This window comes from Dendrobates tinctorius, unplaced genomic scaffold (genome assembly GCF_039654945.1).
Source record: "Dendrobates tinctorius isolate UK_male_01 unplaced genomic scaffold, ASM3965494v1 ptg000380l, whole genome shotgun sequence".
In the NCBI taxonomy this organism is placed as follows: domain Eukaryota; kingdom Metazoa; phylum Chordata; class Amphibia; order Anura; family Dendrobatidae; genus Dendrobates; species Dendrobates tinctorius.
Window position 1 is genome coordinate 1,122,915 of NW_027362046.1, and position 25,286 is coordinate 1,148,200.

General features: G+C 43.8%; 1 long non-coding RNA gene and 1 pseudogene across 1 annotated transcript; both read left to right on the forward strand.

The window, feature by feature from the left end:
- Nucleotides 1-25,286, forward strand: part of LOC141075914 (uncharacterized) — a 78,479-nt pseudogene that overhangs the window by 52,306 nt on the left and 887 nt on the right.
- LOC141075930 (uncharacterized) lies at nucleotides 5,054-24,986 on the forward strand. Its single transcript, XR_012227362.1, has 4 exons — nucleotides 5,054-5,157; nucleotides 5,356-5,446; nucleotides 23,691-23,900; nucleotides 24,906-24,986. It is a non-coding gene; the product is annotated as an uncharacterized lncRNA (long non-coding RNA).

A 25,286-nucleotide genomic window follows, 5' to 3' on the forward strand; every position in this document is an offset into this window, starting at 1 on the left:
CTAATAGAAGCTCCTACAAAGGCCCCTTCAGCCAAGGTGGGAGGAACAGAGGTCCCCCATTTGCATCAACATCTAGGTCGAGGAGACAATGACGCCATAGGCATTGGGGGGAGACTTCGCCACTTTGCAGCAAACTGGTCCCGAGTCACCAACAATCAGTGGGTCCTCAGAACCATCAGGGAAGGCTACAGGATAGAGCTCTATTCACCTCCCCCCCGACAGATATATTGCCCCCACCATGATCCGGGAGGACTCCGCAATGTGGTCGGATCTTCAGGACATGTTAAATTCAGGGGTCATAATGCCAGTTTCACCGTCAGAAAGAGGGAGAGGGCACTACTCTTCCCTGTTTGCAATCACAAAGCAATCAGGCGAGGCCCGCACCATCATAAACCTGAAGCCACTAAATACTTGGGTCAGATACAGGAGGTTCCGGATGGAATCCATCCGGTCCGCAATTCCCCTAATAGACAGGGACGCAGTTATGTGCACCCTAGACCTAAAAAAGGCATACTACCAGGTCCCTATCCATCCCTCCTCCCAAAGCCTACTAAGGTTCGCGATCAGCTCACCAGCCCGGACCTGCCATTTCCAGTTCCAGGGTCTTCTATTCGGGCTGGCCTCAGCTCCCAGAATCTTTACGAAACTGGTGGTAGAGGTGGTGGCCTACCTGAGAGATCAGGGTATCGTGATTGTTCCATACCTGGACGACTTCTTGCTGGTGGCAAGATCCAAAGAAGCGCTCATCCGAGACAGGATCCGAACAACTACCGTAATGGAGTTCCTGGGCTGGGTGATCAACTGGGAGAAGTCGGACCTCACACCAGACACCAGAAAAGTATTCCTGGGAGTCCTCCTAGACTCAGCCGACAGAATATCATGGCTACCCGAGCAGAAGCAGAAGACCATTCAGGCCAGAACCAGAGGCCTGTTGAAGCGTCAATGCTCCATAAGAGAAGCAATGGAGGTCCTGGGCCTCATGACGGCCTGCATACAGTGTGTCCGATGGGCCCAATTCCACTCGCAATCGTTACAAAGAGAAATCCTCGCAAGGTGGGACAGAAGTCAGGCGTCGCTAGACAAACCCCTAAGGCTGCCAGAACGAGTGAAAGAGTCCCTTCGCTGGTGGACACAGTCCAGGAACCTTCAGGTGGGCGTGCAATGGACAACCTCTCCATACGTGGTAGTCACCACAGACGCAAGTGCGTGGGGATGGGGAGCCCACATAGAAGGAAAGATCTTCCAGGGGAAGTGGCCAGCAAGCATCAAGGCCAGATCCTCCAATTTCAGGGAACTCTTCGCGGTCTGGGAAGCGTTGCGAAGAAACCGGTCGGCACTAAAGAGTCGTCATGTCCGCATATTATCCGACAATATAACAGTGGCATTCCTGAAACACCAGGGAGGAACCAGACATCAACCGCTACAGGCACTGGCGGAAAAGATATTCACGTGGGCAGAACGAACAGTCCGATCCGTGACCGCGGTACACCTAGAAGGTTCCCAAAACGAAGTGGCAGACTACCTGAGCAGACAACAGATCCACCCGACGGAGTGGGAGTTGAACATAGAGATCTTCGACCAGCTTTGTCAGCGCTGGGGGACCCCCAGTATAGATCTTTTCGCAAGCCGGAAGAACTCGAAGGTTCCCAGATTCTACTCCCTAAATCCGATGGACCATCCAGAAGGCGTAGACGCCCTGAGTCAGACTTGGGGAGAATCCCTCTCTTATGCGTTCCCACCACTGGCCCTCATACCGGCAGTGCTCAGGAAGATACGCGAAGACCACGCAAGAGTGATGGTGATAGTGCCGTACTGGCCGAGGAGAAGCTGGTTTCCCCTTCTAGGAGCCATGGCAGTAGAAGGCCCTGTCGAATTACCCCCGTGGAAGAACATCATCCACCAGGGCCCGATCCACCACCCAGACCCAGCAAGACTCCATCTATCGGCTTGGATCCTGAGAGGGACATCCTGAAGGCAAAAGGACTGTCGGATCAGGTCATCTCCACCCTTCAGGCCAGTAGGAAGCCGGTAACGTCGGCAATTTATCGGAAGATATGGAAAAAATTCTGTCTGGAGGGGGGCAGGTCCGAGCTCGTGGCAGGCACCCCTGATCTCCCTAACATACTAGGGTTCCTGCAGGCAGGTTTTAACAAAGGCCTCAGGCCCAGCACTCTAAAAGTCCAGGTTTCAGCTTTGAGCGCCTTCTTCGATTACCAGTTAGCTGCACATCCCTGGGTAATAAGGTTTATAAGAGCCACACAGCGCCTGCGCCCCACGATCAGGCAGCTCACCCCGCCATGGGACCTGGGCCTGGTACTTCGGTTCCTCTGCTCAGACACTTTCGCCCTTAGTGAGAAGATAACCATCCCTGCTCTCACTCATAAAACGGCCTTCCTAGTAGCCATTACCACGGCCAAAAGAATAGGGGAGATCCAGGCCCTATCCACTAAGGACCCATACCTCCAGATAAGAGAGGACCGTATAATCCTAAGATTAGACCCGGCATTTACCCCGAAGGTAGCCTCTACAAAAAATCTGAACCAGGAGGTAGTGTTACCCTCTTTCTGCGATAACCCCCGAAATAAGAAGGAGCAGCGGCTCCACTCGCTAGACGTGAGGCGCGCAGTTATAGGCTACTTAGAGGCCACCAATAGTTGGCACGTCGACCCGAACCTGTTTGTCCTCTTTGGGGGTAAGAATAAGGGGAAGAAGGCCTCTAAGGCGTCCATCGCGCGTTGGATTACCTCAGTAATCTCGGATGCCTACCAAGCTGAAGGCGCCAGCCCGCCAGACTCCATAAAAGCCCACTCTACGAGGGCGGTATCGGCCTCATGGGCCGAGCAGGGGCGTCAGTTGATCAGATCTGTCGAGCGGCAACCTGGGCTAGTCTTAATACCTTCTGCAAACACTACAAGCTAGATGTGTTAGCTGGTCAACAAACCGCATTTGGGAGGAAAGTTCTCCAGGCGGTAATCCCACCCTGAGGAGGTGCTTTGGTACTCTCCATGGTGCTGTCAGGTGGACGTCCTGGAAAATAGGTATTAGACCTACCGGTAATGATGTTTCCAGGAGTCCATCCTGACAGCACGGGTAGTTCCCTCCCGGTTGTGTTATACTACAATGTATTATGTCATGTCATATGCTGTAATATGATCGTTTCATTAAACCGTTTCTAGTATCATCCACCTTGTGGTACTTGTCAAATCACTGAGGGAAAGGGGGTGGGACATGGGCTTTTAACCTCTCGTGTGCTTTCCTGTCCCTGTAAGGAGGAGGACGTCCTCCATGGTGCTGTCAGGATGGACTCCTGGAAACATCATTACCGGTAGGTCTAATACCTATTTTTTTGGAGAACTTGGCCATTTGATGCATAAAGAGTTCATCCATATCTTCAGCTTGAACAGGCGGCCTGTAGTAAATGCCTACAATGGTGTCCTTTCCATTGTTCTGTACTTGTATTCTTACCCAAACAGTTTCCACAGAACTCCCAGTCTCTGAAGCTTCAATCTCTGTGCAGATATACGCGTTTCTAACATACAATGTGACACCTCCTCCTCGTTTAACAAGTCTGTTTCTTGCAAATAAGTTGGATCCTTCTAGTCTTGTATTCCAATCATGTGTATTGTCCCACCAAGTGTCAGTGATTCCAATGACATCATATTTCTTTTCCTATGTTAGTAGTTCCAATTCTCCTTGTTTGTTGCCCATGCTTTGTGCATTAGTATAGAAACATTTTAGCTTGTGATTGGTTTCTCTTTCTCCAATATTTTTATTATTTAGATTCTTTTGTCTTTGTTCTTCCTTTCCACTTCTAATAGCAGAGTTCTCAATAGCATTTGTCAGGTGTATGGCTTTTTCTGGTCTATCTAACATGACAGAAGATTCCAGTGCGGGGAAGACGGGAAACCTTCATATAGACGGTCGGTGGGGATGGAGGCAGTGACCGACTCTGGCCAAATCTGTCTCTAGAGCCGTAGTAGAAGATGGAGATGTCGTCCTCATCATGAAGGAGTTATTTCTCATGTCGCGTGTAATGAATATCTCCTGCAGTATTGCTAATGCCGATTCCAGTGTCGGTAATGAGACGAGAATTAGCATTATGGAAGATGAGTCTATGAGGAACGTGTTCAGCTGCCGACTCCGAGGAGGAAACTGCTTGTTGTCTGTGGCCTAAATATATAGGTTTTATTAGTAGATGTCAGGGAAGAAAACTAAACCCTGTAAAATAATAAATCTCATATGTTTCCCTTATTATCTCCAGTAATTGTATTATTACACAGGATTCTTATGGTGTTACATCGGATCATCTTCTCATTCAGGTCTCTACAATATCGGATCCTCTCAGGGAAGATCTTCTACAGAAGAGAATTTTCCTGATTTACCCATCAGGGATGGATATGGACAGAGACAAGATGGCGGAGAGGATGTTACACCTCACCCTAGAGATCCTCTTCCGTCTCACTGGAGAGGTGAGAGATTCTGATGACATCACATTACATCATTCTTATCTATGGGAATAAGAGATGGACAGAACTGGAGAGGTGAGGACTCTGGAAATGTCTGTAGTGAGATTTATTAATGTGTCTCTCCATAACCAGGATTACACAGTGGTGAAGAAGACCTCTAGTGATCGCTGTCAGGACCCTGTGTCTGAGGGATGGGGAAGACTCCTGAGCCCAATCACGGGGCCTCCACCTCAGCCCCTGATCCATGAGGACATCAATGACCAGAAGATCCTAGGACTCACCTACAAGATGATTGAGCTGCTGACTGGAGAGGTGACACTGCTGGGACATTATACAGTAACACTATGAAGGGATCGGGGGGATGATGATATCATTGTATGTGTCAGGTTCCTATAAGGTGTCAGGATGTCGCTGTCTATTTCTCCATGGAGGAGTGGGAGTATTTAGAAGGACACAGAGATTTGTACAAGAACGTCATAATGGAGGTTCCCCAGCCGCTCACATCACCAGGTAATAGACAGGACTAAATACACACGGCCTATAATTATCTGTATGTAGAGAATGAATTCAGTCCCTGTATGTGTTTCCTCCAGATCTATCCAGTAAGAGGACAACGCCAGAGAGATGTCCCCGTCCTCTTCTTCCACAGGACTGTAACCAAGAAGATCCCAGTGCTCCTCAGGATCATCAGGTAGATGGAGAGAAGGTGTCAGGAGATCGCCCCTATGATGTGTAGACGGCTGTGAAGGTCTTGTGCTCAGTCTTGTTTTATCCACCAGTATTATATGTTTTATACTTGTGTAATGAGAGCGGTGGAGATGGCAGGATTAGAGCTGATCATAGATGGGACTTCTCCATCTGTCTGTGACTTTTACAATATTTGTTTCAGGGTGAAGATCTGACCCATATTAACACTACAGAGACATATGTGAGGGGTGATGAGTGGTGTAAAGAGGAGATTCCCACATATGACTACCCAGGTGAGTAGTAACCACTGAATGCAGAGAAGTCACAGATTCCTCTCAGTCACCGGCTGTGGCTGCTTTATCGGTGGTGTAGTCCGGCCGTATTACCATGATCACCATTTTGCCTCTAGACCACAACATTCTCCTCCACCCAAAACTGTTCAAATGACTTTGGGCATTGAAAGCTCTTTTCTATAGAACTTACAGCCAATTACATTGTTTTTGATCCTAAGGAATTCAGATTACTGCACAATCTCTCCTGAAATGGGGAGCAATATTATTTTCTCTAATCTTCTGGTCAGGATCCATAGTAGCTCCAATGGTCCACCATAAATGAGGGCAACTCTGGTTTACTGTTGTGTAATCTGTATTTGTAGTTTTCAGTAATGAGATTCTCGTGCTCTGGGGCGGGGCTGTGGGCGGGGCTGTGGGCGGGGCTTTATGTGGTGCTCTGATTACATATTCATCTGTATTGGCTTATGACAGGTCGCTGACCCCTCACTGACCTGCCCCCCATTTTTACATAATGCATATAATAGTGTTGATATTATTGTTGATACTATTGTGACTATTGTGAGGCTTAGAAAAAAATTACATCCAGCAAAATGTCACTGGTGATGGCGGTTCCTGCGCAGTAGCCTCTATATCAACTATATCAAATTTTTTGGTTAGTAAGTTATAAGGGTTAAAAGTTAAACAGCGATTTCTCATTTTTACAACAAAATTTACAAAACCATTTTTTTAGGGACCACTTCACATTTTAAGTGAGTTTGGGGGGTCAATATGACAGAAAATACCCAAAAGTGACCCCATTCTAAAGACTGCACCCCTCAAGGTGCTCAAAACCACATTCAAGAAGTTTATTAACCCTTCAGGTGCTTCACAGGAATGAATGGAATGTGGAAGGAAATAATAAACATTTACTTTCACACAAATTTTCATTTGCACCTAATTTTTTTTTACTTTTGCAAGGGTAACAGGAGAAAATGGATTATACATTTTGTTTTAGAATTTCTCCTGAGCATGCCGATACCCCATAAGTGGGGGAAATCTACTGTCTGGGTGCACGGCAGGGCTCGGAAGGGAAGGAGCGCCATTTGACTTTTTGAATGTAAAATATGCTGGAATAATTAGCTGTTGCCATGTCACGTTTGGAGAGCCCCTGATGTGCCTAAACAGTGGAGACCCCCAACAAGGGACCCCATTTTGGAAACTAGACCCCCTAGGGAACTTATCCAGATGTGTATTGAGCACCTTGAACCCACAGGTTCTTCACAGAAGTTTATATCGTAGAGCCGTGGCAATAAAAAAATAAGATTTTTCACAAATCTTTTGAGCTCCATATTTTGCATTTTCATAAGGGTAACAGGAGAAATTGCTCCATACAGTTTGTTGTGCAGTTTCTCCTGAGCTCGCCGGTACCCCATGTGTGGGAGAATACTACTGTTTGGGTGCATGGCAGAACTCAGATGGGAATGAGCACCATATTGGAGAGCAGATTTTGCTGGAATTGTTTGTGGGTGACATGTCACATTGTCAGAGCCCCTGAAAATCCCATCCCAGCTGGTGCGGCAGCAGTGTTCTGTGGCGGCGGCAGCGCTCTGTGCTGGGGCAGCGGCACTCTGTGCTGCGTGGGGGGCTCCGCCGCCATTTTGTCAAAGGCGGAGGCCGCTGCAGCTCCATTGTTGCGATGCGGTGGCCTCCGGGAGAATGGCAGCTGGGGGCGGCGCATGCTCAGATTCAGATCTTGGCAACGAGATCTCGGGGCGAGTTCTGAATCTGAGCATGGGCCGTTCACAGCGGCCATTTTTCTGGAGACCACCGCATCGCAGCAATGGAACTGCGGGGATCTCTGGACTTTGACAAAATTCCGGTGGAGCCCTCCACGCAGCACAGAGTGCCGCCGCCACAGCATTTGTAAGTATATTCCTAATATAAGACACACCCCCATTTCCCCACAAAATTTTTTGGGAAAAAGTGCGTCTTATAGTCCGAAAAATATGGTACATTTTTACGACTAAAATGTTGTTTTAACCCCAGATATTACATTGGAAATTAGGTAGATAGGTAAATGGTCACTACACCCATAGATGAATTCACAGAGGGGTGTCATTTCCAATTCCCAGAGGGGTGTCATTTCCAAAATGGGGTCACTTCAGGGGGGATTCTGCTGTTGTGGCACTTTGGAGAGCCGCTAAGTGCCAGAACAACAGAATCCTCTCTGAAGTGACCCCTTTCCAGAAATTACACCCCTCTGAGAATTCATGTATGGATATAGTGACCATTTTCATTTAGGTCATTATAGTGACCTAAATAACTCACCGCTTCCACTCTCTGACCACAACATTCTCTCCTTCACGCTCACAAATCCTCGCCCACCCCAGCTCACTCCTACCTACCACACAGCCAGAAATCTACAAGCCATTAACCCTCAGACACTTTCAGACTCCCTACACTCATCACTGTCCCCAATCTCCTCTTCTTCCTGTCCTAATCTGGCTGTTCATCACTACAATGACACTCTTAGAAGCACCCTTGACCAGGTAGCGCCCCTCACCCTCAGAACCTCCAAGCACAGAGTAAAACAGCCTTGGCTCACATCGCAAACTAAACTTCTCCAGCGATGCTCTAGGAGTGCTCAACGCCTATGGAGAAAAACCCGCACACCAGAAGACTTCATCCACTTCAAGTTTATGTTAAGAACCTATACCGCTGCCCTTCACCTTGCCAAACAGACCTACTTCACCACCCTGATCTCCTCACTAGCCAACAACCCCAAGAAACTTTTTGACACTTTTCACTCCCTCCTCAGGCCAAAAGCACAAGCCCCTATCACAGACATTTGTGCTGATGACCTGGCCTCCCACTTTACAGAAAAAATAGATAATATCCGTCAAGAAATCTGCTCCCAACCACCAAGTGCTGTGACTCCCATCCCTTCCTGCATCTCCCCTGGCTCACTTTCCACATTTGATCCCATCACAGAAGAAGAAGTCTCCAGACTCCTCTCTTCTTCTCGTCCGACTACATGCACTACCGATCCTATTCCCTCACATCTCCTCCAGTCTCTCTCCCCAGTCGTCACAACCCACCTAACTACAATCTTTAATCTCTCCCTCTCCTCGGGCATTTTCCCATCCTCCTTCAAACACGCCATCGTTACTCCAATACTAAAGAAACCCGCTCTCGACCCATCCTGCACATACAACTACAGACCAGTCTCCAATCTCCCCTTCATCTCTAAACTTTTGGAGCGCCTTGTCTACTCCCGCCTTACCTGTTACCTCTCCACTCACTCCCTTCTAGACCCTTCACAGTCCGGCTTCCGCCCCCTTCATTCGACTGAAACTGCACTCATCAAAGTGACCAATGACCTTCTGACAGCAAAACGTAATGGAGACCACTCTCTGCTCATTCTTCTTGACCTATCTGCAGCTTTCGATACTGTTGACCACCGTCTCCTACTCCATAGGCTCCAGTCACTAGGCATTAAGGACACTGCTCTCTCCTGGTTCTCTTCCTATCTCTCTGACCGCTCCTTCAGTGTTTTGTTCTCTGGCTCCACTTCATCTCCTCTTCCTCTTGCTGTCGGGGTACCTCAGGGCTCAGTCCTTGGCCCCCTTCTCTTCTCTCTCTACACAGCCCCAATTGGACAGACCATCAGCAGATTTGGCTTTCAGTACCATCTTTATGCTGATGACACACAACTATACACGTCATTCCCCGACCTTACCCCCGCTGTACTACAGAACGCCAGTGACTGTCTGTCCGCAGTCTCCAACATCATGTCCACTCTCTATCTGAAACTCAACCTCTCCAAAACTGAACTTCTGCTCCCGCCGTCTACTAACCTCCCTAAATCCGGGAGGGGGGGGGGAGGGGGAGGGGAGTTCATTCTAGTTGGGAAGTTGAGATAGGGGGTGGAGGTGGGAAGGTGGGGGGGGAAGACCGAGATTCTAGTTATAACGTGTCTAATGTTTGGCATTGCAACATATCATGGGGGATAAGATTAAGATTCTAAGCTGGAATGTTAGGGGTCTCGCTAACGCTTCAAAACGGGGTGCAATTTTACAATATATGCTGAAACTGAGGCCCTCGGTGATTTGCCTCTAAGAGACGCACCTGGTAAATGATAAAGTAGCTATGTTACAAAAAAGATGGGTGAGGAAGGCGTATCATTCGACGTACTCGGCCTATGCAAGGGGAGTGTCGGTGTTAATCCACAATTCTACTCCATATGAAGAAGTGGAGGCTATAATAGATAGGGACGGGCAATACGTGTTTATTGTATGTAAAATTTTGAATAGATTATTATGTATTGTGTCCTTGTATATCCCTCCACCATTCTCTAGAAAAAAGATACAGGAAATTCTGGACTTATCTGGGAAATGGATGGGAGTCCCGCTGCTCGTAGTAGGTGATGTGAATAATATTGCAAATGATCATTGGGATAAAGGTAAACACACGGGGGGTGGGAAGGGGGGAACGTGACACCTTTTGGACATTACATGAGGGAAATTGGTTGGTTAGACTTGTGGAGAGTTCGGAATATGGAGAAATATACTTATTCGTGTTACTCGGCGACATATGGATCATTGTCTCGCATCGATGTGGCTTTGGGAAATGAGGGAATGAATGATTTGGTACAGGAAGTGGAATATCTGCCCAGGGTCCTATCGGATCATTGCCCACTGTTGGTGTCTCTACAATTGGGAGGACGAGGAAGGTTGACAGGAATGGGATGGAAGATTCACCCCTTTTGGTTACGGTTGCTGGATATGGAAAAGGTAGGAGAGGAATTGAGAGAATTTTTTAGGATAAATGAAGGTAGTGCCGAGTGCCATATAGTCTGGGATACTATGAAGGCCTTTTTGAGAGGGATTTTATTCAGAGAAGTATCTAGATATAAGACCAAGTCTCAAAATCAAGATAAAGCAGTGATGGAGGAACTAAGGGCAGCGGAGGAGGCATTGAGTGTGCAGAGTAATGCAGATACGCAGACCCGTATGAAAGTGGCCCAATCGGAAGTTAATAAACTTCATATCCGTAAGGCAGAGAGACGGCAGGCATTTCAGAATGAGGCATTCTACGCGGAGGGTGAAAAAGTGGGGCACCTGCTCTCGGTGGTGGCGTCGGCACAGCGGGAATCCTCCCATGTATATGCAATTAAAAATAAGAAAGGTATCGTGGTTTCACAGGGGGATCAAATCTTGGAAGTATTTAAACAGTTTTACAGTGAGTTATATTCCTCACAGGTACATAAAGGTCAAGAGGAGATGGATAGTTATTTGGGGGCGATTGAGTTTCCTAGATTGGGGGATGAAGATAGAGAGTGGATGGATAGGCCGCTTACGGCGGAGGAGCTGAGGGTGGCATTGGCGGACATGGCGGGTAATAAGGCCCCGGGGGCAGATGGTATTCCAACGGAGGTCTATAAAATACTTAATGAAGAAGTAATAAATAATTTGGTGACGGTATTTGATGAATCGTTGGGGAGGGGACTGTTGCCTACTTCTATGAGAGAGGCCATAGTTGTGGTCATTCCCAAAGCCGATAGAGACCCTTTGGATCCGGAGTCCTACAGACCGATCTCACTCCTTACGGCAGATATAAAGATTTTGGCAAAGGCCTTGGCCAACAGGTTGACCCGTGTGGTGGCTAAAATAATTCACCCAGATCAATCGGGTTTTATGCCCAATAAATCTACAGCAATTAATCTGAGAAGATTATATTTAAATATGCAAATTCCGGCCGATAATGCGGGAAAAAGAGTGGTGGTGTCTTTGGATGCACATAAGGCTTTTGATTGCGTAGAATGGAAGTACTTGTGGTCGGTCTTGTTGGGCTTCGGATTCGGGCCTAGGTTTATGTCTTGGGTGGGGTTGCTTTACTCCTCTCCAACGGCAAAAATCAGAGTAAACAATAAATTATCTGACAGTTTCTCACTACATAGGGGTACGAGACAGGGATGCCCATTATCTCCGTTGCTGTTCGCCCTCGCCGTGGAGCCTCTGGCCATTAAAATAAGGAATACACAAGAGATAAAGGGATTTGTTTATGGTGGGAAGGAGGAGAAGGTGTCTTTGTACGCTGACGATATTCTGTTATACCTGGGGGACTCTGGGGAGAATTTGGATAATGCGATGACATTAATTGAGGAATTTGGGGAATTTTCCGGACTCAAAATTAACTGGGATAAATCGTGCATTATGCCCATTGATACGGTGGATGGAGATATTGGGGAGATTGAAATATCACCGAAATTGAGAGTAATTTTGAGATTTAAATATCTGGGGATACAGATCGCCCTTCCTTTGAGTAGTTTTGAAGAACTCAATTTAAGCCCTCTGTAATAAAAAATTCGCTCTAAGGTCTCGGCGTGGAACAAATTACATCTCTCGGTGATTGGAAGGGTGAATCTTCTTAAAATGATTGTGATGCCGCAGCTGCTATATGTATTGCATAATTCTCCAATTTGGATCCCACAGAGTAGGTTCGGTAAAATTAAATCGTTGTTCGGCGACCTAATATGGGGGGGAAAAAGCCCACGGTTTAAACAAGAAACGTTGCAGAGGCCAAAAGAGGACGGGGGGTTGGCGCTTCCTAATCCCTGGGTGTATTTTCTAGCGGCACAATGTCAGCATATGGGAGGATGGGGGGAGGAGACGGGACAGGATCAATCGCCCAGTAGTTTGAGAAAGCTGTTTGGGAAATGGCCTCTGGGAGAGAGCTTGGAAGGGGGGCGGTTTCTTAAATTTGGCTCTAGGTTTCCTACGGTTTTCCTTATTCATAAGGTATGGGAGAAAGTTAAACAAATTAGGGGGGTCACGGGCCTTACTAAATACTCTCCAGTATGGGATAACATTAATTTGCAAGAGTTCCAACGAATGGAGGGATTTGGGCTTTGGAGAAAGGCAGGAATCAGAAGGATGAGTCAGCTTGTGGATCAGGGGAGACTAAAATCATTCATAGAGCTACAATCGGAGTTCCAGCTTCCACATTTTAATTTGTATCAGTATAAAAGAATTCAGCATGCATATCGGTCACAGTGCCAGGTGAGGCCTGTTGAGATCCAGACTGATGTCGCGCTGGCCTCCATTTTGGGGAACAGCGAGACGAAGGGGGCAATCTCGGAGGTGTACAGAGATTTACTTTTTACTTTTCTAGCTAGTCATCCCATCAAGGCTAGAGCGAAGTGGGAAGCTGAACTGGGAGATATAGGGGATGATAGATGGGAATCTATTTTAGAATATGTGCCTAAGATATCTATGAGCGAACCTGGGAGGATGTCTCAACTGTATGTAATTCATAGAGCTTATAGAACTCCTGATAGATTGTTCAAGATGGGTTTGAGGTCTGATTCCGATTGTCCACGATGTTCGCAGGAACGGGCAGATATGATGCACATGCTGTGGTGTTGCCCCAGATTGTCTACATACTGGACAGTTGTACTGAATCGGATCAAATGGATATATAGATGTGAAATCCCCAGGGACCCTTTGATTTGTATTCTAGGTTTTGTTGAAGAATTGGAAGTGACGGCTATGGTCAAATTGGCGATTGCCAGACTGTTGTTCATAGCAAGGAAATTGATTGCCCGGTTTTGGATCAGGGAAGAGCCCCCGACTAGACGGGAATTTCTTGTGCAGGCGGAGCATATAATTTCATTGGAAAAAAGTATCTATACTAAGAGAAATAAACTTGAGGTGTTTCACAAGATATGGCAGCCATGGGTAGATTGGAGTTAGAGGGGTGGGAGGGTGGCATTGGCTATGGAAGATACGCACATTGCATAACTATATATATGGATGATGGAAAGTGTACTGGACGAGGATCGGGGAAGACACCGAAGGGATCTTGGAGGGGGGGGTTGGGGGGGGGAAAGGGAGGGGGGAAGTTTTGTTAAGATAAACATGATTGTATGTTAAAAAAAATTGCTTGATGTCATGCATATGATGTAATTGGTAATATTAATAAAAATTTATCTGATTAAAAAAAAACCTCCCTAAATCTGACATTTCCCTCTCCGTCAGTGGCACCACAATAACACCCCGGCAGCAGGCGCGCTGTTATGTTTGACACCAATCTCTCCTTCACATTCCATATACAATCTCTTGCCCGCTCTTGCCGCTTACACTTAAAGAACATCTCTAGAATCCGCCCTTTTCTCACCATGGGAACGACAAAAACCCTCACTGTTGCATTGATCCACTCCCGCCTGGATTACTGCAATGCTCTATTAATTGGCCTCCCCGTCACTCGACTATACCCTCTCCAGTCCATACTTAATGCAACAGCCAGGGTCATCCATCTGGCTAATCGGTACTCGGACGTGTCCTCTCTTCGCCAGTCCTTACATTGGCTGCCCATTCATTATAGGATCCAATTCAAAGTGCTTGTTCTCACCCACAAAGCTCTCCACGGGGCGGCACCCCCCTACATCTCCTCCTTCATTTCTGTCTATCGGCCCAGCCGATCGCTGCGCTCTGCAAGCGACTTTCGACTAATCTCTGCACTAATCCGTACCTCCCACTCCCGACTCCAAGACTTCTCCCGTGCTACTCCTATCCTCTGGAATACTCTACCCCAAGAAATTAGGACTAACCACAATTTGCACAGTTTTAGGCGCTCCCTCAAAACACATTTGTTCAGAGCGGCTTATCACGTTCACTAATCAAAGTCATTCTATGTGTGAGTGTGTATCCCATTCACTATCTCCATCCATCTTTCACTCCTTCAAGATGGCTGGACCTTCATTATAAATACACCATTGTAAATACACACCTGTACTCTGTGTCTCCCCCACCTCATTGTAGAGTGTAAGCTCTCACCAGCAGGGGCGACTTATTTCGTCTTATTTTGCTTTATTTATTGTATTGTTAATGTTGTTACTTATGACTTGTGTTTTGAAACTGTTAAACTGTAAAGTGCTACGGAATATGTTGGCGCTATATAAATAAAGATTATTATTATTATTATTTTCACTACATGGATGATTTCCAGAAACTCGTAGTGGAAGTTTCAGAGCAAAAATTGCAAAAATGTCATTGTAGTGCCCAACATATTGTGCCCAGCTTGTGTCTCTGGAGACCTCCCCCCACCTACCCCCGGAAATTGTTAAGTCCGCTCTACTCAAATGTGTCTGTCACTAAATAATCCAAATGCTTGAATGTCAAAACAGTTCAAAAACGTGGTTCTGTGTGGAAGATTTTAACCCCTTTCTGCCATCTGATGTACTATCCCATCCATGGGACCCGGGCCCCTCTGCCCATGGACGGGTTACTACGTGGTGAGTGCCGCTGATCGCAGCCGGGTGTCAGCTGATTATCACAGCTGACACCCGGCACTACGTGTCAGGGGCGGTCACGGACCACCCCCGACATGTTAACCCCTGGCACACTGCAATCAAACACGATCGCAGTGGACCAGGAGTTTAGGGAAGCATCGGCAGGGAGGGGGCTCCCTCCGTGCTTCCCTGAGACCCCCGCAGCAGCGCAATGTGCAGTGCTGCTGCGGGGGCCTCCTTCCCTGCACGTCCCCGGATCCAAAATGGCGGCGGGGACCTTCGGGGGCCTGCAGGGAGCTGACTTCCTCAGAGCCTGCAAAGCGCCAGCATGAGGAAGCCTGCAGCACTGACTGTGACAGATCGCTGATCTGTCACAACGATCTGTGATGTGACAGTTATGTCCCCCCTGGGACAATGTAATAAAGTAAAAAAAAAAAAAAAGTGTAAAAATAATTTGTAAAAAAATCACTAAATAAATTAAAAAAAATATATATATTCCCTAATAAATTCATTTTTTGGAAATAAAAAAAAACCCAAAACAATAAAAGTACACATATTTAATATCTCCACGTCCGTAACGACCAGTCCTATAAAACTGTCGCCCTAGTTAACCCCTTTAGTGAACTCCTTATAAAAAACAAACAAGGCAAAAAACAATGCTTTATTATCATACCGCCGAACAAAAAGTGCAATAACGCGCAATCAAAAAGACAGATATAAATATCCATGGTACCGATGAAAACGTCATCTTGTCCCGCAAAAAACGAGCCACCACATAGTATCATCAGCGAAAAAATAAAAAAGTTATAGCTCGCAGAAAAAAGCGATGCAAGAATAATTATTTTTTATATAAAATTGTTTTTATTGCATAAAACCGACAAAACATAAAAGACATAAATGAGGTATCGCTGTAATCGTACAGACCCGAAGAATAAACCTGCCTTATCAATTTCACCGCACGCGGAACGTTGTAAACGCCCCCCCCCCCCAAAAAAGAAATTCTTGAGATGCTGGTTTTTGTTCATTTTGCATCCCAAAAATCGGAATAAAAAGCGATCAAAAAATGTCACGTGCCCGAAAATGGTACCAATAAAACCGTCAACTTGTACCGCAAAAAATAAGACCTCACATGACTGGGTGGGTCAAAATATGGAAAAGTTATAGCTCTCAATATGTGGTGATACAAAAACTATTTTTACAATAAAAAGCGTCTTTTAGCGTGCGACAGCTGCCAAACATAAAAACCGCCATAAATAGTAAATCAAACCCCCCGCTATCACCCCCTTAGTTAGGGAAAAATAATAAAATTAAAAGAAAATGTATTTATTTCCATTTTCCCATTAGGGTTAGGGTCTGGGCTGAGATTAGGGTTAGGGGTGTGTTGGGGTTAGGGTTGGAGTTAAAATTGGGGGTTTCCACTGTTTGGGCACATCAGGGGCTCTCCAAACGCAACCTGGCATCTGATCTCAATTCCAGCCAATTCTGCGCTGAAAGAGTCAACGGTGCTCCTTCCCTTCCAAGCTCTGCCATGCGCCCCAACAGTGTTTTACCCCCACATATGGGATATCAGCCTACTCAGGACAAATTGCAAAACAACTTTTGGGGTCCAATTTATCCTGTTACCCTTAGGAAGATAGAAAATTGGGGGCAAAAACATAATTTTTGTGGAAAAAAATGATTTTTTTATTTTCACGCCTGGGTGTTATAAACTTCTGTGAATCTCTTGGGGGTTCAAAGTGCTCACCACACATCTAAATAAGTTCCGTGGGGGGTCTAGTTTCCAAAATGGGGTCACTTGTGGGGAGTTTCAATAGTTTAAGTACATCAGGGGCTCTCCAAACGCACATGACACCAGCAGACCATTCCATCAAAGTCTGCATTCCAAAACGTCACTACTTCCCTTCCGAGCCCCGACGTGTGCCCACATATTGGGTATCAGCGTACTCAAGAAAAATTGGATAACAACTTTTGGGGTCCAATTTCTCCTGTTACCCTTGGGAAAATAAAAAAATTGGGGACTAAAAGATCATGTTTGTGGAAAAAATATGATTTTTTTTATTTTCACGCCCGGGCGTTATAATCTTCTGTGAAGCCCTTGGGCTTTCAAAGTGCTCACCACACATCTAGATAAGTTCCTTGGGGGGTCTAGTTTCCAAATTGGTGTTATTTGTGGGGAAAATTGGTGTCATTTGTGGGGGGTTTCCACTGTTTTGGCACATCAGGGGCTTTCCAAATGCGACATGGTGTCCGATCTCAATTCCAGCCAAAAAAGCCAAATGGCGCTGCTTCCCTTCTGAGCTCTGCCATGCGCCCAAATAGTCGTTTACTCCCACATATGGGGTATCAGCGTACTCAGGAGAAATTGCACAATAACTTTTAGGGTCCTCTTACCCTTGGGAAAATAAAAATTGGGGGTGAAAAGATCATTTTTGTGGAAAAAAATATGATTTTTTTAATTGTACGGCTGTACATTATAAACTTCTGTGAAGCCCTTGTGGGTTCAAAGTTCTCACCACATATCTAGATAAGTTCCTTGGGGGGGTCTAGTTTCCAAAATGGGGTCACTTGTGGGGGGTTTCCACTGTTTAGGTTCATCAGGGGCTCTCCAAACGTGAAATGGTGTCCGATCTGAATTCCAGGCAATTTTACATTGAAAAAGTCAAACGGCGCTCCTTACCTTCTGAGCTCTGCCATGTGCCCGAACAGTGGTTCCCCCCCACATATCAGGTATCAGTGTACTCAGGATAAATTGCACAATAACTTTAGCAGTCCAATTTATCCTGTTACCCTTGGTAAAATAAAAAAAAATTGAACCTGACGTAATTTTTTTATGAAAAAAAGTTAAATGTTCTTTTTTTTAAACATTAAAAAAATTCATGTGAAGCACCTGAAGGGTTAATAAACTTCATGAATGTGGTTTTGAACACCTTGAGGGGTGCAGTTTTTAGAATGGTGTCACTTTTGGGCATTTTCTATCATGTAGACCCCTCAAAGTGACTTCAAATGTGATGTGGTCCGTAAAAATAAAATGGTGTTGTAAAAATGAGAAATGGCTGGTCAACTTTTAACCCTTATAACTTCCTAACAAAAAAAAATTTTGGTTCCAAAATTGTGCTGATGTAAAGTAAATATGTGGGAAATGTTACTTATTAAGTATTTTGTGTGTCGTATCTCTGTGATTTAAAGGCATAAAAATTCAAATTTGGAAAACTGCGAAATTTTCAAAATTTTTGCCAAATTTCCATTGTTTCACAAATAAACACAAGTTATTTGAATAAAATTTTACCACTAACATGAAGAACAATATGTCATGAGAAAACATTGTCAGAATCACCGGGATCCATGGAAGCGTTTCAGAGTTATTAACTCATAAAGGGACAGTGGTCAGAATTGTAAAAATTGGCCCGGTCATGAACGTGGAAACCACCCTTGGGGGTTAAAGCAGACATGGAGGCATAAGGCTGGCAATGATGGGCATTGTGGGTAATAATAGCGGGTATCATGCCTCATTCCTCTCTTGGAACATACACGACATCTTCTCTGGGGGTTCTTTCTTGTTTCAGTCCCTGGGATGAGTACAATAAAATGTCGCTCAGTGAGTCTTCTGACATCTTCACATTCTAAAGGGTTGGCGGGGACAAAATTATCAAAAACAAGATTTTCAGTGACCTTTTCCTGATGATAATCAAGGAAAGTATCTGCATTTCCTGCTTTTTTGTATAACTCAAAAGAATTATATGTGGCCACCTGAAAAAAAATACATGACTAACTTTTTATGCCAGATATATGATTTTCTTGATACCTGGTATGGCTGTAGAACCTGATCTGCAAGGTCCACACCCCATATATTTGTTGTAGTCAATGACAGACACAGGTTTTGGAGTAGTGGATCCCTGTTGGTCTGCAGTGGCCCTTGTGGCATCTGTGTGGATCGAGCTCAGGATAAAGATATCTTTTTTTTATCCTTATACTTAAGCGCAAGCAGCTCTCCATTGTGTAAAGCCCCTGACTGCCCCTTTAGGAAATTTTCTTTGACCAATGATTGTGGAAACCCCTGATGGTTTTTGTGAATGGTCCCACAAGTCTCTGTTTTGTTCAACCAGACTTTTAAATAGGGGTATGCTGGTGTAGTAGTTGTCAACATACAGATTGTAGCCTTTTTGTAAAAATGGAGTTATCAGCTCCCAAACGATTTTTCCAGATGTCCCCAGATAAGTAGGGCATCCTGGTGGGTTTAGTTCGCTGTCTTTCCCCTCATAAATGTGAAAAGCTGATGTGTATCCGGTTGAACTCTCGCACATTTTATAGAGCTTTATTCTGAACCTTGCCCTCTTAGAAGGAATAAATGGCTTGAGGTGCAGTCTTCCTTTGAATTTTACAAGGGACTCATCAATGGAAATGTTTTCTGTTGGGGTGTAAAGCTTTAAGAACTTTTATGTCAAGTCTTCGATGATGGGTCTGATTTTGAATAGTCTGTCATGTTCTGGGGCATTTCTGGGCAGGCATTGACTATTGTCGTTAAAATGCCAAAATCTCATGAGCATTTCATAACGGGTCCTAGGAAGAATGGCAGAAAACATAGGGGTGGCTTGAACAGGGCGGTTGGACCAATAGGACTGAATGCTAGTTTATTTAACAAGCCCCATAGCGAATATAAGTCCTAAAAATGTTTTCATTTCTAGGACATTAGTTGGTTCCATAAATGTGACCTAGCATAATAGGATCGTGGATTCTGGCTGATGAATTGGGACGCTTATAAATTTGTAGGACAATATGCTCTAGCACGCTATCTGTCAGAAACAAATTAAAAAAATAATTGGTAGCTAAAAATAATATTAGGCGCATGCAACTCGGATACCGGCTCCAATAGCAGCAAAATGTAGACAGTGCCACTAAAAAAGTCCCAGGGTAAAAATCAAAAATACATAAAATTCATTTGCGCTTACATGGAAAGCCGAGGGTATACTCAGTACATGTGCCTCTTATTCATATAAATTGATAGTAAGGTTTGGATAAATTAAAGTGATTAGTGACTACTAAAAATAATTTTTTATAAAAAATGGTGTTTTTGGTCCTAATTAGAAGTATTAAAGATAAAAAAAGGCAACAGTCCAAGGAATCCTAAGCAGCTGAAAGATATCTGTCTTAATTGGTGACAGGACTGGTGGTTTTGGGAGCTAAATGTTCACATCAAAATGCAAATTAATGAATGCAAGCATAGAGCCATACCTGAGATCATGAATAGTAGCGGTTGGAAAGAGTGAGAAATGTAGGTAACTTGGTCCTTTTTTCAACGGTGATGATAGCGCTGAAAGTTCCCGTCCACAGACAGATGTCTGAGTCTCCAATCACATGTAGTTACTGCTGATGCCGTAAATCCTGAGATCAAGGCTGTCTTCCAGCGAAGAGTGCACGTGGACGTGCTGTCAGGAGCAAAGTCTGAAGAGCAACGATGGATAATCTGACACAATGGGTTCTGTCACGGCCAATGACAGATAGCCCACCCGCCGCGTAATCGTCGTTGCAAGACGGTAATTTAGGCACGTGAATGGTTAGCAGGCACTGGTTGGACCTGACAAATTTCTGACGCGTTTCAGAATCAGCGGATTCCTTCATCAGAGAAGGTCCGTTAGAGTTCTATCAGTGCTTATATATCCACGGCTCTCCTATGACTAAGTTCAGACATTAAAAGCGAACAGCTCAATTTCACTGTTTAGGCCATTCGGGATCAAGGTGTTCATCTCAAAAATAATTTTACTCTCCTCCCTGGACATTTGCTGAATAAAGTTCCCTTTCCTCCAGCTCCTTTTAACTATTCATATACCAGTGGTTATAATGCCCTTAATAGAACCCCCATGGTGGGTAAGGAAATGCTGAGAGAGTGGGTGGCCAGTAAATCTGTTAGTAATATTGCGCAAATGCTCAGCTATTCGAATATGCATCGGGCGTATAGTACGGCCAATGTATATCTTGCCACAAGGGCAAGTAATACCATATATAACACCAGTTGTGTTGCATGTGATAAACTCCTTTATGTGTAGCTCTGCAAATTTATTGGCAATTGACTTTTGTTTCTTATTGGCCAGTTTTTTGCAAGGTCCACATTTTTTACAGGGAAAAAAACCCGCTGGTAGTGTAACCTCATTATTACTGCCCGTTTCGAAAGGTTTAGAAATAGAGGGGGCTATCATATTGCCCAGGTTTTGCGCTTTTGCGAAAAATAAATTTAGGATATGGTGGTAAAGATTCTCCTATAATCCTATCATTTCTCAAAATATTCCAATTTCTCTTAACAATTTTCTTGAGAATTGCACTATTTGCATTGTATTGTATGATTATAGGTATGTCCTCTACAGCTGCATATTCATTTTTCTGCTTGCATGGTTGTAACAGCTGTTCCCTCAGTATTTTCTCTACTGTTTCTTTCGTTTTTTGTAAAAACTCTCGATCTTATCCCTTATTGGCAAACCTATCTATCATAGCCACTGCCTCTTGATTAAAGTCCTCTTTTTTGGAGCAGTTCCGATGTGCTCTTATTAGCTGACTTTTCGGGACGTTCAATAGCCAGCTGGGTAGATGGCAGCTATCCAATGATATAAAGTCATTAGAATCAGTGGGCTTATGGTATACTCGTGTCATTATTTTATTATCTTCTGTAAAGATCTTTAAATCAAGAAATTTGATCTCACTAGTGCTGGTGGTCATAGAAAATTTTAAAAAATACATATTTTTATTAAGTTCATTAAAAAATTGTTTCAGTGAATCAGGACCACCAGACCATATAAATATAATATCGTCTATAAAACGATGCCAAAGTACCAGGTTCGCCCGTAGCTTGCCTCCCGGATAGATGGTTTCATGTTCCCATCGTCCGACATACAGATTTGCATAGCTAGGAGCGAACCTGGTACCCATGGCTGTACCCCACTGCTGGGAGTAGTAGTGCATCCCAAATTTAAAATAATTATGAGTTAAAATAAAATTAATACATTCTAAAATAAAATCAATTTGGTCATGGGGTAATGTGTCTACCATCCCCAAAAAGTACCTAACCGCTTCACAACCTTTCTGGTGCTGAATGACAGTATATAGAGAGGTGATATCCATTGTACCTATAATGTAATGTTCACGCCATTTTACATCCATTAGAATATTTAAAATGTGGGTACTGTCTTTAAGATATGCTGGAAGTTTCGGTATCAATGGTTGTAAATGACAGTCTACAAATTTAGATAAATTTGATGTTAGACCCCCAATAGCAGAAATAATTGGTCTCCCGGGTGGATTTTTTAGGTCTTTGTGCACTTTCGGTAAGTAATAAAAATAGGGAACTTTAGGACATGGAGTATCTATAAAATCAAATTCTTGCTTTTTGAGGAGCCCATTCATAAGGCCCCTCTTAATCAAGTCACGCATTTCTATTAGATATATATCAGAGGGGTCATTAAGTAATACTTTATAGGTATTTGTATCACCAAGAATGCGGGAAGATTCGTTCTCATAGTCTGAAGTATTAAGTATCACTATACCCCCGCCCTTGTCTGCCGGTCTTATTGTTAGTTCCTTATTCCCCTGTAATTGTCTCAGAGCTTTGGTTTCTTGATAAGACAAATTGCGTTTAAATTTATTGCATCTTTTTTCAGATACTTTTCTGATCTCATGTATAACATTACTTTGGAATGCTTCAAAGGCTTCTGAATATTCTTGAAGCGGGTTAAAGTTCGATTTTTTTCTTTAAAGCAGTATGCTGATAGGGGTCGGTTACGCAAGGGGAGATGTTGGGATTAATTCCAATATTATTCTTTTTCATATAATGCTTTTTCAAAGCCAATTTCCTCATAAATAATTTGATCCCAATAAATGCCTGAAATTTGTTGAACTTGGCACTGGGAGCATACTTCAAACCTTTCTTTAGTAAACAAAGTTCATTGTCTTGTAGAGGGTGTCGGCTTAAATTAAATATTTTCTGTTCAGATATTAGTGTTTGGTTGATTTTTGCTGAATATGTTGACTGACTCTTTTTTTTGGTAAATTGCCCGCCCCTACATCCCCTTTTGGGTTTCGTTTTAGTCCCACCTGAAAAAAAGGAAGGTGGCTCTGTTTTGTTTTTACTGGTTGTTTCCTCTGTAATTTGGGACCTGGTTTATCAGTGATTTTCCGTGGTTGCTTGTCCCTAGATGTAGAGGGGGTATTATCTAAATTGTCCAGAACTGCAAATCTATTCTGAGAACTTATAGAGGTTACTGGTGTTGATATATTAGGAGGTTCTTCCATATGCATTGTTGCCAATACTTCTTCAATGGGTACTTCATTGCATGTAGGGTTTTCCATATCTGAGGTCAGGTGAATGGAGAACCTCTCACTGGAGGTGAAGAGAGTAGTGTCCCCTCCTTGTATCTCATCCAAAGTCAATAATTTGGAAGATTGGCAGTCCCCATCCCGATTAATACTTTGTTCATTTCCATGTTCCGATACTGTTACTAATGTAGTTTTATCTATGATGGTGGTAGAAAAATCCCTCCCAAATTTTTTACGTTTTTTCTCCATAATTTCATTTTCCTTATTGCGTAACCTCTTTTTGATATTATCGGAAAGATGTATGATTTCTGGATGAAATTCATAAGGCTTAATCTCCTCAAAAAAGATCAATAATTTCTTTACGCACCCTCATTAATTCTTTCCTCCTTTTCTCTATAATAAAGGAGACTGCTCTTTTCGAAAAATCGTGAAACATGGCATCCCATTCCATTAAGATTTCTGGGTCTCCAATATCTCCTGTTAGTGTTTTGTGTACCCTCAGTCCCTTTGGTACACAGTTAAAGGTCAGATATTTTTCCAATGTGGAAATTTCCCAAAGATCCAGACACGCTGCCTAAATTACCGTCTTGCAACGACGATTACGCGGCGGGTGGGCTATCTGTCATTGGCCGTGACAGAACCCACTGTGTCAGATTATCCATCGTTGCTCTTCAGACTTTGCTCCTGACAGCACATCCACGTGCACTCTTCGCTGGAAGACAGCCTTGATCTCAGGATTTACGGCATCAGCAGTAACTACATGTGATTGGAGACTCAGACATCTGTCTGTGGACGGGAACTTTCAGCGCTATCATCACCGTTGAAAAAAGGACCAAGTTACCTACATTTCTCACTCTTTCCAACCGCTACTATTCATGATCTCAGGTATGGCTCTATGCTTGCATTCATTAATTTGCATTTTGATGTGAACATTTAGCTCCCAAAACCACCAGTCCTGTCACCAATTAAGACAGATATCTTTCAGCTGCTTAGGATTCCTTGGACTGTTGCCTTTTTTATCTTTAATACTTCTAATTAGGACCAAAAACACCATTTTTTATAAAAAATTATTTTTAGTAGTCACTAATCATTTTAATTTATCCAAACCTTACTATCAATTTATATGAATAAGAGGCACATGTACTGAGTATACCCTCGGCTTTCCATGTAAGCGCAAATGAATTTTATGTATTTTTAAAAAAATAATTGGTCCAAAATTTTCCACCTCCACATTTATACCAGGAATGGCATTAAAATGAGGGATGAATGGAGTAGCCGAATCCGAAGCCTCCCATCTGGGAAATGCTACATCAAGAGGCAAAGCCCCTTGGACATTGGTGTGCGCCAATTCACGAGCACTAGGGACAGCGCTAGTACTGGGCATTGTTCCCTGAGTTGGAGACATTTCTCCAGAAGCGCTATTTGTCCTTCTTGTTGTACTGGTCCTTGTGTGTGAGGATGGACCAGAATCACTGCTCATTTCTGAGCTATCACTGTCGCTGCTACTAAAGCCCTCGAAATCCACATCCCCATCTGACACTGCACTTTCTTCACTGTCAGAACATAAAAGTGCATAAGCCTCCCTATAATACTGACCGGCCATTTTATTTGTTTTTATTTTTTTTTCCGGAAACAAAACTCTGACGTGATTAAATTATTGGGTAAACAATTGAGAAAAGCAAAATTCTTTAGCCTAACCCTAACTTTAGAATAAACCCTGACTTTAGCCCCAACACTAACCCTAACTATAGCATTGACTGTAACCTGCCTTATCTGTTTTTCTATTGACAGATGATGGACCTGAGTGGGGTCTTGTTTTTGTGAGATGAGAATTGGTATTATTTTCGCCTACATTGATTGGTTTCTTTTTATTCGATATTTGGGAGGCAGAATGAACAAACAGTTGAACACCGCACACTACTGGCTCATCCAACAAGGTTTTCTATTAGACTGTGAACTGTCATTGTCTTGGTAAATAATGTTTTTTACATAGCTTGCCATTTTTATGGACAGTTTAAGTAGAAACATTCAAAAATATAAAACTCAAGGATATTTTATTAAAAAATTTTTTTTTTTATCTTAGCAGATGACTGTACCAGGAGATCAGAGGGACAGCTGACATCTTCAATGTTTAAATCTGATGATCTTGAGATCCTACAAGATACAACTGAAGTGATTGCTATTACTCCAGATATATCATCATCCATTCACAGCAAAGATCTGTCATCTGATCCTATGAAACAGGTCCCATCTTCTGATTCATTACTGACT